Source organism: Cherax quadricarinatus, chromosome 26 (genome assembly GCF_038502225.1).
Source record: "Cherax quadricarinatus isolate ZL_2023a chromosome 26, ASM3850222v1, whole genome shotgun sequence".
Classification (NCBI taxonomy): Eukaryota; Metazoa; Arthropoda; class Malacostraca; order Decapoda; family Parastacidae; genus Cherax; species Cherax quadricarinatus.
Window position 1 is genome coordinate 34,951,880 of NC_091317.1, and position 16,884 is coordinate 34,968,763.

Sequence of the window (16,884 nt, forward strand, 5' to 3'; positions counted from 1 at the left end):
GTTACCATGGGCAAGTGTTACCTTGTGTTCATGTTGTGTGTTACCATGAGCAAGTGTTGCCTTGTGTTCATGTTGTGTGTTACCATGAGCAAGTGTTGCCTTGTGTTCATGTTGTGTGTTACCATGAGCAAGTGTTGCCTTGTGTTCATGTTGTGTGTTACCATGAGCAAGTGTTGCCTTGTGTTCATGTGTGTGTTACCATGAGCAAGTGTTGCCTTGTGTTCATGTTGTGTTACCATGAGGAAGTGTTGCCTTGTGTTCATGTTGTGTGTTACCATGAGCAAGTGTTGCCTTGTGTTCATGTGTGTGTTACCATGAGCAAGTGTTGCCTTGTGTTCATGTTGTGTTACCATGAGCAAGTGTTGCCTTGTGTTCATGTTGTGTGTTACCATGAGCAAGTGTTGCCTTGTGTTCATGTGTGTTACCATGAGCAAGTGTTACCTTGTGTTCATGTTGTGTGTTACCATGAGCAAGTGTTACCTTGTGTTCATGTTGTGTTACCATGAGCAAGTGTTGCCTTGTGTTCATGTTGTGTGTTACCTTGAGCAAGTGTTACCTTGTGTTCATGTTGTGTTACCATGAGCAAGTGTTGCCTTGTGTTCATGTTGTGTTACCATGAGCAAGTGTTACCTTGTGTTGATGTTGTGTTACCATGAGCAAGTGTTGCCTTGTGTTCATGTTGTGTGTTACCATGAGCAAGTGTTGCCTTGTGTTCATGTTGTGTGTTACCATGAGCAAGTGTTGCCTTGTGTTCATGTTGTGTGTTACCATGAGCAAGTGTTGCCTTGTGTTCATGTTGTGTGTTACCATGAGCAAGTGTTGCCTTGTGTTCATGTTGTGTGTTACCATGAGCAAGTGTTGCCTTGTGTTCATGTTGTGTTACCATGAGCAAGTGTTGCCTTGTGTTCATGTTGTGTTACCATGAGCAAGTGTTGCCTTGTGTTCATGTTGTGTGTTACCATGAGCAAGTGTTACCTTGTGTTCATGTTGTGTGTTACCATGAGCAAGTGTTGCCTTGTGTTCATGTTGTGTGTTACCATGAGCAAGTGTTACCTTGTGTTCATGTTGTGTGTTACCATGAGCAAGTGTTACCTTGTGTTCATGTTGTGTGTTACCATGGGCAAGTGTTACCTTGTGTTCATGTTGTGTGTTACCATGAGCAAGTGTTGCCTTGTGTTCATATAGTGTCTCATAATAATGTTGTATACCTGCTGCTTTCTAAGTCGGTTCTTACGGCCTTGGCTTATAAAACAATGATAGCTTTACAAAAAAAGAAAGTAAATTCAGTTTTCCCAAGAATTCTGCAATAATCAGTGTGAGCATCAAGAAATGGCATGTATTATTGATGTTACAATTGTAATGTTATGCTAATCCAACATATACTGAGTAGGATTAATCTAATTTATATTGCTTTAATTTTAGCGAGGCTAAGACAGTTGTATGTTGCACTCTTGTGACCTTGGCCACTCCTACAGATGGATCACTTGCAGAGACCAACACCAATACTTATCCATATTGTCGGTATCATTATATCTTCCACCTTCTTTAACTTGTTAAATTAGCTGTCTCAAAATTAATTTGTTTTGTAATGTAATTCCTATTTTTAAAGCAGAGGACAAATCGTTACCGTCAAATTACCGCCCAATAAGCCTGACCTCATGAAAATAAATGGTATAAAATACCGACACAATGGAAACATAAACACATATGCAGTTTAATGTGATCCTTTATTGACAACGTTTCACCCACACAGTGGGCTTTTTCAAGTCACACACGGATCTACCTGGGGTGGAAGGTACGGGAGTATTTATAGTCATGTTCAGAATGTTGAGGTCAGGCGGAGAATGCCGCATCTGATGATCTACCGGGTTATAGAGTCTTGGGTAGCTTGGCAGGGGTTATAGAGTCTTGGGTAGCTTGGCAGGGGTATTGGACAAGTTGTGAGTAGACCTTCTGCAGTGTTCTATGTTCTTATGTGGGATAGCGATGAAGAAGTTTCTTGGCAAGTGGTTCAGCTATGTTATAGAAGCCGTTGTTCTGGTTGAAATTGTTGGTTATAGAGATAAGCGATGATTCCAGGATTCTTTGGTATTGAGTGTTGTCTTCTGTGGCGACAAGTCTTGATTTTCTGTAGTTAATTAAATGGTTGTGTGAATTGCGATGTTGTACACAGGCATTCCTTGTATCGTCAGTCCTGCTTCAAGGCATCATCTCAGCAGCCATCTCTACATGCAGCTCCCCAGTCATACCTCGACGTTACATCATTGCACTTAAAGGTTTAGCAGAAGACACGACCATCAGGGTCACCACCGCTGATAAAGGAGGTGGTGTTGTTATAAGAACATAAGAACGAAGGAACACTGCAGAAGGCCTACTGGCCCATGCGAGGCAGGTCCAAGTCTCCTACCGGCTTAAGCCAATGCACCCAACCTAGTCAGGTCAGGTCACATTGACTTAAGGGAGGAACACGGCAACCGACCTGGTAGCACAAGCTATCAGGTCTAACTCACACCCACCCACATCTACTCATGTATTTATCCAACCTATTTTTAAAGCTACACAATGTTCTGGCCTCTATAACGGTACTTGGGAGTTTGTTCCACTCATCCACAACTCTATTACCAAACCAGTACTTTCCTACATCCTTCCTGAATCTGAATTTTTCCAACTTAAAACCATTGCTGCGAGTCCTGTCTAGGCTAGATATTTTCAGCACACTATTTACATCCCCTTTATTTATTCCTGTCTTCCATTTATACACCTCAATCATATCCCCCCTAATTCTACGTCTTTCTAGAGAGTGCAGATTCAGGGCCCTTAGTCTATCCTCATAGGGAAGGTTTCTGATACATGGGATCAACTTTGTCATCCTCCTTTGTACATTTTCCAGAGAATTTATATCCATTCTGTAATACGGTGACCAAAACTGTGCAGCATAATCTAAATGAGGCCTAACCAAGGATGTATAGAGTTGAAGAACAACCTGAGGACTCCTATTATTTATGCTTCTTGATATGAAGCCAAGGATTCTATTAGCTTTATTGCGAACACTTATGCACTGTTGTCTTGGTTTCAGATTACTGCTAACCAGAACTCCTAAATCTTTTTCGCAATCCGTAATATTAAGATCTACATTATTTAGTTTATATGTGGCATGGTTATTGTCCTGTCCAACATTTAGAACTTTGCATTTGTCTATATTAAACTGCATCTGCCACTTCTCCGACCACTGCATCAGTCTATTCAAATCTTCCTGGAGTGCTCGAATGTCCTCGTCAGAATGAATTCGACGGCCTATTTTGGTGTCATCGGCAAACTTGCCGATGTCGCTCTTTATGCCCTCATCTATGTCGTTTATGTAGATTGTGAACAGCAGGGGGCCCAACACTGACCCCTGTGGAATACCGCTCGTGACGCTTCCCCACTCTGATTTCTCCCCATTTATGCAAACTCTTTGCTGCCTATTTGTCAACCATGCCTCTATCCAGGAAAAAATTTCTCCTATTCCATGTGCCTTAATTTTCCTCAATAGTCTCTGATGTGGGACCCTGTCAAAAGCCTTACTGAAGTCCATATACACAATATCATATTCATTACCATGATCTACCTCCTCAAATACCTTAGTGAAAAAAGTTAATAAATTCGTAAGGCAGGAACGCCCCTTTGTAAAACCATGCTGAGATTCGTTGATTAATTTATGCTTTTCAAGGTGGCTACGAACTGCCTCAGCAATTATTGATTCCATAAATTTTCCCACTATGGAGGTTAGGCTTATTGGTCTATAGTTCGAAGCTAAGGACCTGTCACCTGTTTTGAAAATAGGTATCACATTTGCCATTTTCCACTTATCTGGCACCATGCCAGTTTGTAGTGATATGTTGAAAAGATTAGCCAAAGGTGTGCTAAGCTCCTCTTTACATTCCTTTAGAACCCTTGCATACAGTTCATCAGGGCCTGGGGATTTGTTAGGTTTTAATTTATCTATTTGCCTAAGGACCATGTCACTTGTGACCCTAATAGTGCACAGTTTATTATCGTCCTGTTCTACATAATTTATTATTTCTGGAATATCGCTGGTATCCTCCTGTGTAAAAACTGAGAGGAAGTATGTGTTAAAAATTCTACACATTTCCTTATCACTGTCAGTGAGCTGACCCGAGGAACTTTTGAGTGGGCCTATCTTGTCCCTGATCTTACTTCTGTATACCTGAAAGAATCCTTTTGGGTTAGTCTTCGATTCTCTTGCAACTTTAGCCTCATAATCTCTTTTTGCTTTTCTAATTCCTTTTTTTATTTCTCTCTCTAACTGAATATATCGATTTCTTAATTGCCCCTCTCCTCTTTTGATTTGCCTATATATGCCTCTCTTTAGACCAATCAGATATTTTAATCTATTGTTCATCCATTTAGGATCATTTTTGTTTGATCTGATTTCCCTATTTGGAACATAATTTGACTGAGCAGCTAGAACTATGCCCTGGAAAGCATCATATCGGCAACCATCACCACCTACCTGACCCTTAGTCAGGTCATTCCAGTTCAGCCCACCTAAGTAATTTTTCAGTCCTATGAAATCAGCCAAGCGAAAGTCAGGGACGGAGACTTGATTGCCATTATTAGGGGAATTCCACGATATATTGAAACTGAGTGATTTGTGATCACTTTCCCCAAGCTCATCATTAACCTCAAGATTATTAATTAGTGTTTCCCTACTGGCAAGAACCAAGTCAAGGAGGTTATTTCCCCTAGTTGGCTCTGTCACAAACTGTTTTAAAAAACAATCCTGGATCGTATCAAGAAAGTCACCTGACTTTAAATTTCCTGTCAAATTGCTCCAGTCAATCTGTCTATAGTTGAAATCTCCCATTAGCACAACATTTTCGTATGTAGATGCCTTACGAATTTCATCCCATAGAAGTTTACTGCACTCCCTATCAAGATTTGGGGCCCTGTAAATCACACCCAAAATTAGTTTTTCTCGGCCCTCGAGAAGCTGTAACCAAACAGATTCAGTGGCTGACGCTTCTAATTTAATATCTTGTCTAACACAACAATTTAAATTGTCTCTGACATACATCGCTACTCCACCACCTTTCCTCTTGACCCTGTCAGTGTGGAATAATTTATAGCCTTGTATGTGACATTCAGAGGGCATCTCTCTCTCTTTCAGATTGAGCCAGGTCTCTGTTATAGCAATAATATCTATGTTTCCTGCACTTGCAATTAATCTTAGCTCATCTATCTTATTTCTTACACTCCTGCTATTAGTATAGTAAACCTTAAGGGAGCTAGTCCCTTGCTGCCCTCTGCTGTCCCCCTTTGTTTGCTGACCTGTTCTATTGTCTTTATTTATAACTTCATGCTGAATGCCTTTTATACATTTACTGTTTCCAACCCAAGTGTTGCAACCTGCTTGTTTCCCATGAACACTGACGACTACAGGAACAAAATGCTCAATCTACTTAATGACCCAGATACCTACAAACCCCTCACAACTAACCAAGTGGACAACCTTATTAAAACTTTTCTTCAAAGGACTCGCCACATTCTGAGGAGCTCAGAACAAGGGAAGAAACTTCTGCACACCATACCCAACAACCCCAGACCTGCCAGAATGTACGGCCTACCAAAAACTCACAAGCCTGGTATCCCATTGAGGCCCATATCTTCGGGAATAGGCAGTGCTCCCCACCAACTATCAGGAATTCTCGAAAAACACTTCTCCAAACTCTTGGGCACTATCAGTCCAGGACATCTCAAACACTCGGGTGATCTTCTCAATCGCATTCGCAACATCAACATCAGGAACAAGAAACTTTCCAGCCTTGACGTAACTTCCCTATTCACCAAAGTACCTACTACACAAGCCATCAATCTCCTGCGCAGAAAAGTTGACGATTCACTTGATCTTCCTATTCCAGCCAGCGATTTCATCGACCTCGTTGAACTATGTGTTGGCTTTACGTGTTTCTCTTTCGAAAATCACCTCTTTCAGCAGACTTTTGGTCTACCCATGGGCTCGCCACTCAGTGCCGTCCTGGCGAACTTATACATGGAACATCTGGAAGCCGAGCGTTTCTCCACCATTATTCCTTCGACTGTCACCTAGCTCCGTTATGTTGACAACATTCTCCTCATAACTCCCAGGCGCTTCAACGTTCAAGCTCTCCAAGACAAGCTCAACCAGGTCGAGCCCTCAATCCAGTTCACACTTGAAGAAGAAGTCGACAACACTCTTCCTTTCCTTGATGTTCTCCTCTGCAAAACTGACCATGAACTTCGTTTTAAAGTCTGTCGAAAATCAACCAACCAAAACGATCTTCTCCACTTCTACTCTCACCACGACACCAAAACTAAACGTGGTGTAATTATAGGCTTCTTCCTGCGTGCACTCAGAATCTGCAGCAATGAGTTCCTTGAGGAAGAATGCACTATAATTGAACAAGTATTTTCTAAACTCCACTATCCTCGTCACTTCATCAGAGACTGCAGACGGCGGGCATTAAACATCTTCAACACACCCAGAGAAGACACTGCCAAGAAGAGATACATAGTCCTCCCCACCAACTCCATTGCCAAACATGTTTCCAACATCTTTTCCAGTACATCATTCCAAGTATCTACCTCCACAACCACGACCATCAAGGACATCACCAGTAGTAGACAGGACAAGCTTCCATCCTCTGCAGGGGTATACATAATCCCTTGTAATGACTGCAACAAATTATATGTGGGCGAAATATCAAGAGACCTCCAAACACGTATTTCAGAACACCAATATGCAAGCAGGACTGACGATACAAGGAATGCCTGTGTACAACATCGCAATTCACACAACCATTTAATTAACTACAGAAAATCAAGACTTATCGCCACAGAAGACAACACTCAATACCGAAGAATCCTGGAATCATCGCTTATCTCTATAACCAACAATTTCAACCAGAACAACGGCTTCTATAACATAGCTGAACCACTCGCCAAGAAACTTCATTGCTATCCCACATAAGAACATAGAACACTGCAGAAGGTCTACTCACAACTTGTCCAATACCCCTGCCAAGCTACCCAAGACTCTATAACCCCACCCGGTAGATCATCAGATGCGGCATTCTCCACCTGACCTCAACATTCTGAACATGACTATAAATACTCCTGTACCTTCCACCCCAGGTAGATCTGTGTGTAACTTGAAAAAGCCCACTGTGTGGGTGAAACGTTGTCAATAAAGGATCACATTAAACTGTATATGTGTTTGTTTCCAAGCCTGACCTCAAATGTAGGCAAATTACTAGTCAATTATAGCTGAGATTATAAGAAGCCATCTCGATAAGCATAGCTTGATTAATGATACTCAGCATGGATTCACAAGAGGCTGGTCTTGTCTAATTAATTTATTAACTTTCTTCAGTAAAGCTTTTGAGGATGTTGACCACGATTAAGAATTTGATATTATTTACTTAGATTTTAGTAAGGCTTTTGATAGAGTTCCGCACCAAAGACTGTTAAAGTGGCAGCTCATGGCATTGGGGGAAAAGTGCTCTCGTGGATCGAGTCATGGCTCACAGACAGGAAACAGTCTCCATAAATGGGGTTAAATCCGAGTGGGGATCTGTAACAAGTGGCGTTCCACAGGGATCAGTCTTGGGCCCGTTGTTGTTTATAATATATATCAATGATCTTGATGAGGGAATTACTAGTGATATGAGCAAATTCGCCGATGACACAAAGATAGGTAGGATAATTGATTCAAACGTAGATGTTTGGGAACTTCAGGAGGATTTAAACAAACTCTATTCTTGGTCAGAAAAGTGGCAGATGCAGTTCAGTGTAGATAAATGCAAGGTTCTGAAGCTCGGGAGTGTCCATAACCCTAGCACTTATAAGTTAAATGATGTAGAACTTAGCCATACAGATTGCAAAAAGGACTTGGGGGTTATAGTGAGCAACAACCTTGAACCAAGACAGCAATGCCTAAGCGTACGTAATAAGGCAAATAGATTACTGGGATTTATATCAAGAAGTGTAAGCAACAGAAGTCCAGAGGTCATACTGCAGCTTTATACATCATTAGTAAGGCCTCACCTAGATTATGCAGCTCAATTCTGGTCTCCATATTACAGAATGGACATAAATTCGTTAGAAAACATTCAGTGTAGGATGACTAAATTAATACATAGCATTAGAAATCTTCCTTATGAAGAAAGATTGAAGACTCTTAAATTACATTCACTTGTTAGACGAAGAATGAGGGGAGACCTGATCAAAGTGTATAAGTGGAAGGTAGGTATTAATAAAGGGGATATTAATAAGGTCTTGAGGATATCTCTCCAAGAGAGAACCCACAGTATTGGATTTAAATTAGATAAGTTTAGATTTAGAAAGGACATAGGAAAGTATTGGTTTGGAAATAGGGTAGTTGATGAGTGGAACACTCTACCTAGTTGGGTTATTGAGGCTAGGACTTTGAGTAGTTTCAAATTTAGGTTGGATAAGTACATGAGTGAGAGGGGTTGGATTTGAGTTGGACTTGCACATCAGAGCTTATTTCTTGGGTAGTATTGAAAATTGGGTTGGGCAAATGTTTTGTTAGTGGGATGAATTGTAAAGGACCTGCCTAGTGTGGGCCAACAGGCCTCCTGCAGTGTTCCTCCTTTCTTATGTTCTTATGTTTATTAAATTACAATACAGAACCCGCACATAGGAGAGGGAAGCACAACGTTTCAGTCCGACTTGGATCATATATCAGCCACACTATTTTGCCTTTTTGTTCTGTACAAGAAGATATCCGTGCATATTCGCCGAGTCGACCTATATAACACAGGACATAACTACTAAGCGCTAATAACTATTAAGGTTTGTGTGTACGTGGCCACAACTTGCACACCTTGACCTATACACTGCCAGGCAAACTGCACGGACACACATTAACCTTTACCATGTCATGACCTGCGCGTATATTGCCTACCTTGAACCATCACCTGCCTGGGGTCATGACCTTTATCTCTGCTCTTTATTTGGCTACTCCACCCTCCTGCTTCATAACATCCCCTACACTGATTCCATTTCTCATGTGTATGGGACGGGCCATCCCGAGAGGTGGTAATTCCCCAGTGATAGTAATTCCAGCTATGCTAGAAAGAAACCTTTTAAGCTACTGTAGCTGATGAACTTTTACCAGAATGTTTGATAATATCCTCACTGCCTTATTGAAGTCTCTCAGCTCAGGCTGACACACTTGCACACCTTATATGAACCCCCATCCACCATGATTGAAGATGACAGGAAAGATAGCTTTTGTTCCCATTGTGTAACTATGATGTATCCAATCTTTAATAAAAAAAAACTCAATTATCAGTAAGACAATATTTCGTTATGTATAGAGCTTTATTAATAAGTCATGAGTATAAAAGCTCTACAAAATAAGATGTTATTTCAAGAACAACCTGTTCAGCAACTTGTGCTGACAATAAGTCACACAGATACAGTGGTAAAGTAGTGGTGACTTGTCATGACCACCCACTGCAGGGTCGGGCTACCCCCACCTTGTGCACACTTGTGCTGCATCCCCACTGTAATACCACCACCACTTACCCTGCTGTCATCTTAACACCTACCAGCCTCAGTTTTATATCCCAGACACACCACACACACAAGTTACTCAGATGTGTCTGAGTAACTTGTGTCTCCATGACTGTGTGTTGCGAGGAGGAGGAGGTTGAAAATGTGATGTGCTAAGACATGAAATAATATCAGATGACCTTTTAAATAAATTAGAGATAATAAGACAGTTGCATTAAACGTCAGGAAAACGATATCATGAATCATGAGAACTTTTAAAACAGAAGTCACTCAAATGGTAACACTATTCCAATAAATTGATCTCTCACACCTCCAATATTTTGCCCTTACTGCGGGCTACCCAGCAGGATGATAACCTACCTGGTGGGTGCTCGGGAAGGCACTGCCTCCGCTGCCTCCCTGTGGGTCAGGGCCTCATCAACCAGGCTCTTACTGCTGGCCATACAAAATCCAGTGTATGAACCACAGCCCGGCTGCTCAGATACTGACTTCAGGGATCTATCCGGCTCCCTTTTGGAGACAGCCAGGGGTCTATTGGTAATCCCCCTTACGTATGATGCGAGGTTGTTTAACAGTCTTGGGCTTCTGACACCTAATATGTTGTGTCTGTGTGCTCAAGGCACCACTGCTTTTCATTAGGAGTATGTCACACCATCTGCCAAGTCTTTCTTTCGTAGGTAGTGATTGTGTGCATATTTGAGACTTTCTAAAAATCAAAACTACTGGAAATGTCTCAGAGCACATGGAATATACTATCTGGAATGGAGCTAATACAGTTACATAATATATAATGGAAATTACTGAGAATTAATTTTGCAGACATGGATATAAAAAGTAAAATCTAAGATAATACTGTAGAAGATTATCAGTCCAGCAGCTGTGTCTGAGAGAAGGCTTCCAGCATACTATACAATATATGGGAACAGAAAACAAACAGACAAGAAGTATAGAGAAGAAATTGAGTGAAAACGAAGTTTCAGGATTTATTTAATATGCATGAATCACATTAAGTTAGGGAAGTGGTTTTTTTTAACAGTATCTTTGAAAGTGGTTGGCAGATAAAGAACCTTTGTAATCTTCACGCAGAGAATTGCAGACCTTAGGACCTTTTATGCACATAGTTTTTCTCAGGTTGAGTTCAAAGAAATTTTTGTCTTGCATTATGTCTGTTACAGCTGTATGGGAACAGTAGTTGTACTAATATATGAGTACTTGCAATAGTAACCTATTTGAGTAGTTGCACTAGTACTAATATTACAGTTGAAGGAGTTGTCTGTAATCCCTGTCTAGTTCTTCAAATATTTGATAGTCTCGTATGCCACAGTTTCTGAGTATCCACTGTATAAATGTATCCTTCAAAGTGGTGGTCATATTTGAGTATAAAACATGGATATACAGTTGACTCCCACACAGTTGTTCATGCACTATGTTTTCAATAAAACACTAATGAAATCTTTTTTCCAATTCCACATTGTATGGGAAAATGTATGGGGAAAAATGAATGTGTGACCACTTTGCATGCTAAAGCCTGTTAAAACATGGCATGGGATACAATATTTGTCCTCTGCTGGAGTTACCCTATGAGCAAGTTCTTTGTTTTTAGGAAGAGAGACTATTGTCATCCTGTGATGTACAGAACCTCACACACTCTGGCTACCAACGGAAATAAGTCACTTTGTCTGACTTTTGGGTTATTCTAGGTATAATTTATACAATTGACTATGTATGGTAATTGTACTTATGTGAACACTGTATATGATAATTGTACTTATGTGGACCTCTACCTAAATAAACTTACTGAATGCTTACTTACTCAGTTATGCACAGTTTAAGCAAGCTGGATCTTCCCATCACTTACATCATCTCTGGATATTAACCATGACATTCAAGAGGAGTATTAGTGATGCTGAAGGTCCGAAGAAAAATATGATTGGAAATATTTGCATTTTGGAAAAAAAACAGGAGTGTTAGATGAGCTTGAGTGTGATGAGTTAAGTGTGATGGAGATGACCTACATGCAACTTGGAATAAACAAAATAATTCATACAATTAGGAAGAATGAGGTGAAGACGAGAGCCTGTGCAATGAGCACACCTGATTGAGATACGTAAAAAATGGGAAAAAAGGTCAATACAGCTGAACACAAGAATGGTGTAACACTGAACACATGGGCCCATGCCAGGCAGGTTCAACTCGCACTCATGCGTGTACCCATCCTAACTAGGTTTAAAGTTATCCAAGGTTATTGCTGCAATAACTTGACCTTGACCTGGACCTACAGATTTATACACTCTCAAGGTCATTCTATTTCGTTCCACCCTCTCTGCATACCCAAACCACCTCAACAACCCCTTCTCAGCCCTCTGGATAATAGTTTTAGTAATCCAGCACCTCCTCCTAATTTCTAGACTACGAATTCTCTGCATTATATTCACACCACACATTGCCCTCAGACATGACATCTCCACTGCCTCCAGCCATCTCCTTGTTGCAACATTCACCACCCATGCTTCACACCCATATAAAAGCATTGGTATAACTATACTCATATATTTCCCTCTTTGCTTCCTTGGACAAAGTTCTTTGTCTCCACAGACTCCTAAGTGCACCACTCACCTTTTACCCCTCATCAGTTCTGTGATTCACCTCATCTTTCATAGACCCATCTGCTGACACATCCACTCCTAAATATCTGAATACATTCACCTCCTCCATACTCTCTCCTTCCAGTCTGATATCCAATCTTTCATTACCTAATTTTTTTTGTTATCCTCATCACCTTACCCTTTCCTATATTCACTTTTAATTTTCTTCTTTTACATACCCTACCAAACTCATCCACTAAACTCTGCCACTTCTCTTCAGAATCTCCCAAAGGTGCTGTGTAATCAGCAAAGAGCAACTGTAACAACTCCCACTTTGTGTTAGATTCTATATCTTTTAACCTCACACCTCTTGCCAACACCTGAGCATTCACTTTTCTTACAACCCCATCTAGAAATATTTTTTTCTAATCTAATAATGATTGAATTTTTATCATTGCTGAATTGTGCATTTTTAGGTCTGTTACCAAACATCATGTAGAAGGTGCTGTCAATATTAAGAAAGTCTATTGGTTGTCATTTTAGTAGGCTATTTTTTTTTTTTTGGGGGGGGGGTACTCTTCATTAACAGTATTATTAAAACAAAAGATGAACAGGATCTGAATGGAAGACGACAAAAATTGTCATCTGCAAACAGAACTGGTTCATTCATTCATTAGGGATTTGCCGGTACTTCCGGCCCGGGTCTTCTCCAGATGGTGACCCGGCGGTGTCCCCTGAGTTGGGGGTGTCGTTCATCTTCTTTTTTCTTCTGTCTTCTTTCTTGGGCCCTCCGGGTGGAGGGTAACATCATCTCTCTTGCGGTGACTCCCCGGGGGGGGGAGTGTCGTCTCACTTCGTATCTTCATCAGCAGGCGTCATCTTGGTCTTCTTCAGCAGGTGTGTCTAGGGCCCAGGGTCTTCGGGCACTTGTTGCCCCAACAATTGCTGGTTGTGTGGCATGGGCTCTAGGAAAGTTCAGGCTTCTACCTAGTAAACTAATACAGGCTCCATTGGATTTTTTTTTTTTTAGCAGTGGGGAAGGGAAGGTAGGGGGTGAAAGACAGGAAGAAAGGAGGGGTAGGAGAGTCGAAAGATGGGAGAGGTAGTGGCGAATCATTGTCTATATGTGGCGTCATCAAGGTGGCGGGTGGGCAGCCAGGACTGGGATGAGAGTTCCCAGGTCTCGGACGGCTAGGTACACCAGCCGGGCTGTGGTGTCTTCTCGGGTTGGGTCCCCAGGTGCCATTGAGAAGTGCCTCCGTCGGAGTGGCACCGTCGCTGGGCAGTCGAGAAGGTAGTGCACTAGTGGCTTGGGGACCATCTGGTCACAATGGCAGCAGCACTCCTCTCGCACGCGTTTGATGAGTCTCCTGGCGGTAGGGTAGCCAAGTCACAGCTGGTGGATCCCAACCTGCAACTTCCTGTCTAGCCTCCGCATGCCCGGTGGGGGCAACAGAACTGGTATAAGTTACCTAGATGCAGTGGGAAGGTCATTGTAGATGAGGAAAAGCAGAGGCATTCCTTCATTAATAGGTCAAGTTGATGGGGTGATGCCATTATGGTGACATGTTGATATCTGTCTTTAACCCTTTGACTGTCGCGGCTGTATATATAAGTCTTACGAGGTACCGTGTTTGACGTATACTATATACTCATAAATTCTAGCGGCTTCAAATCAAGCAGGAGAAAGCTAGTAGGCCCACATGTGAGAGAATGGGTCTGTGTGGTCAGTGTGCACCATATAAAAAAATCCTGGAGCACGCAGTGCATAATGAGAATAAAAAAAACTCCGACCATTTTTTTTAATTAAAATGCCGACTTTGTGGTCTATTTTCGTATAGTATTTATGGTTGTATTCTCATTTTCTTGGTCTCATTTGATAGAATGGAAAACATATTATAGAAATAGAGGTGATTTTGATTGATTTTACTATAAAAAGAACCTGGAAATGGAGCTCAAAGTAGGGGAAATGTTTAATTTTGCCAATGTTCAAAAGTAAACAAATGATGTCATTGTCCAATAAATGTCCAACTAACCATTCTAATATGCAGTCATGAATGGGTTGATGTTATTTATACAATTATTATAGTATTGCAGTAGTCTGCATAATAGTAAGTCTTCTATATTTTGTTTGAATAAAAATTCAAAATAGAAAGCAAGAGTAATATCAGAGGGGCCTGGAGACATGACTGATGAACAAAGAAAATGTTATTTTAGATCCAGGAATGTCTGCATTGTTCATTCTGGACCTTATTTTGAAATTGTCATATTTTTTAATTTTCGTGAAATTGGCCAAATTGCAAATTTCTGACCACATTATTGGGTAGTTGAAATCGGTAAATGGGCAGTTTCTTGTACTCAATCGATAGAAAAAATGGAGTTCTAAAGAAATAGTTATGAGTTTGGTCGACTGGAACAACGGAATTAGCCGAAAATAGGGCTCAAAGTGGGCGAAATCGCCGATTTGTAAATATCGCCGAGGTCACTAACTTCGCGAGAGCATAATTCCGTCAGTTTTCCATCAAATTTCGTTTTTTTGGTGTCATTACAATCGGGAAAAGATTCTCTATCATTTCATAAGAAAAAATAATTTTTTTTTTTAATTTTGCGACACCAGGAGACACCTCAGGATTGGGGGTTGTGACAGTCAAGGGGTTAATGTGGATCCTTAAGTACCGATTATAGTATCAGAGTATACCTTCTCATACTATGAATTTCTAATTTAATCAGTAGGATGTTGTGGTCTTGTGTATCAAAAGCTTTCTTAACGTCATCGAAGAGGCCCATAGAATATTTGCTATTATCAAGAAATTAATAAATTAGGTCAAGCTTTTATTACTATTTTTACTTATTATTATATCATTCGTGACCAGAAGCCAAGCTGGTATTGGTTAAGTGTACTGTGGAACACTAAGAAAGAGTAAACCTTTCGTGAATTAGCTTTTCGAAGATTTTAGATAAAAATAGCAAGTTAGATATTGGCCCATGGTTGTTAACATCTGTTGTGTCACTGCCTTTATGTATTTGGGTAACCCTTGCTTGTTTAAGTATGGTTGAGAAAGTTTTTGTTTCTCATGAATTGTGAACAGTGTTGCAGTGATGGATGATAGCACAAGAGCAGCATTCTTATATATTAATGATGGTATATCAGTTAGGTTTCCTGTCTTGTTTTTCAGTTACTTTATTATCGAAGTAACATTAGTAAGACTAGTGATAGATATAGAAAGTTTGGGACATTTCCAGTAAGGTAATCACACACAGGCACTGTAAGTTGAGATTTTGTCTACACTAATTTGCAGAGACCATTGGTATGTATAGGACAGTGCCAAGTTTTTTCTTTAAATTGGCTAGTGAAGTTTGCCTCCCCCTGGTAATATAATAGTTGAATGTCTGAAATCTTAAGTTCCAGTTATGTTGTGTGTGAGGAAGAGGAAATTACTCATTATATTAGCTGTGGTAACATCACTGTTGCAGCTGTTCAGGTCTCTTTCCCCATTTAGAATGCTATCTGTCTGGTTGATTTTTTTTCTTTTGCTGCATCATGTGTTAATTATAATTACTGGTAATATTTTTCTGAGGTGCAGTTAATGATAATGTTGTTATACATTTAACAACTACTCGGATCATTAAATTGCGATTTAACATTTGTAATTAACTTTTATTTCGATGTGGGTTTGGGGAAAGCGAGGTGAAGCACAAGACACTGACCATATGCACAAGCTGGGTCACCTGAAGACTGTGGTGGGGCTTGTGGTTTATACCTTGGTAGGAAGCTTCTCTGGAAAGAGTGCCATTCTCCCCACTGGGTGCACACCTAATGCCGACTGTTTTATGGACATAGATTGCAGAATGTGAAAAATAAATTTTGAATAGTTTTGCCTGCCTTGTAATTATGATTTATGTGATATGAGAGTGAATTAGTCATGGCAGTACAAATTGGTATTGATACCATTGATCTCTTATATAATCTTAATATTTAAAGTGCTGAATAGCTAAAACATTCTAGTGCTTTGAAGTGAGTACTCTCTCTGTCTCTCTCTCTCTCTCTCTCCACATATTATTTATTTGGCCTAGTGGTGAGTGGGGTAATAAGAGAAACATGTTAAGTGAGTGGTTTCTATTGTTTTATAGGGAAACTTTAGCCCCAATGGGATTTGAACCTAAGACCCTGCAATATTTAGTCACTGAGCAGTAGAGGTGACACATTCCTAGATGGAAGTATGTTGCAGTGTTGTGAGTTCCAATCTTACTGGGTGCTCATTATTTTCTACAAAACTCAAAACGGTAAAATTAAAAATCATTGATTTGTTATCTTTGCCTCCTTTTCCATAGAAATGGGGTGGATGAACCGCAGAGCAGCGCATCTCTCGCCTGTCTATCTTCAACTTACATACAAATGAGTCTTGAGTGAACAACTTCTTCCACACTGCTGACTAGCTTGATCACGCTGGGTTGCTTGATCATTGTTCACTACACTCATTGTGATGATTTGACAGGTGAGGGCTACACCTCCGTTTACTCATATCCTCTACACTACTTCCCATGATGACTTGACAGGTGAGCTCCACACATCTGTTCACTCACACATTTTCGCACAAAACATTTCCACTGTCGACCATTTTCAGTCTGACACCTGCCAATACCTGATTTAAAAAGCAGAAACATAGATTAGCCACTCAGTACATTTAGGTGAATCTCTAACAGTCATATAACTGCA

General features: G+C 40.6%; 1 protein-coding gene across 5 annotated transcripts in view; it reads left to right on the forward strand.

The window, feature by feature from the left end:
- atos (atos homolog atossa) overlaps positions 1-16,884 on the forward strand; it is a 566,597-nt gene that overhangs the window by 468,170 nt on the left and 81,543 nt on the right. For 3 of the 5 annotated variants that reach the window (XM_070088927.1, XM_070088926.1, XM_070088930.1), the window contains exon 2: positions 16,500-16,663. The exons of 1 other annotated variant lie outside the window; for it this stretch is intronic. The gene's annotated coding sequence lies outside the window, so the exon portion shown is untranslated. Of the gene's footprint in view, positions 1-16,499; positions 16,725-16,884 lie in introns of all 5 variants that reach the window. One more of the 5 variants, XM_070088928.1, reaches the window with a different exon arrangement.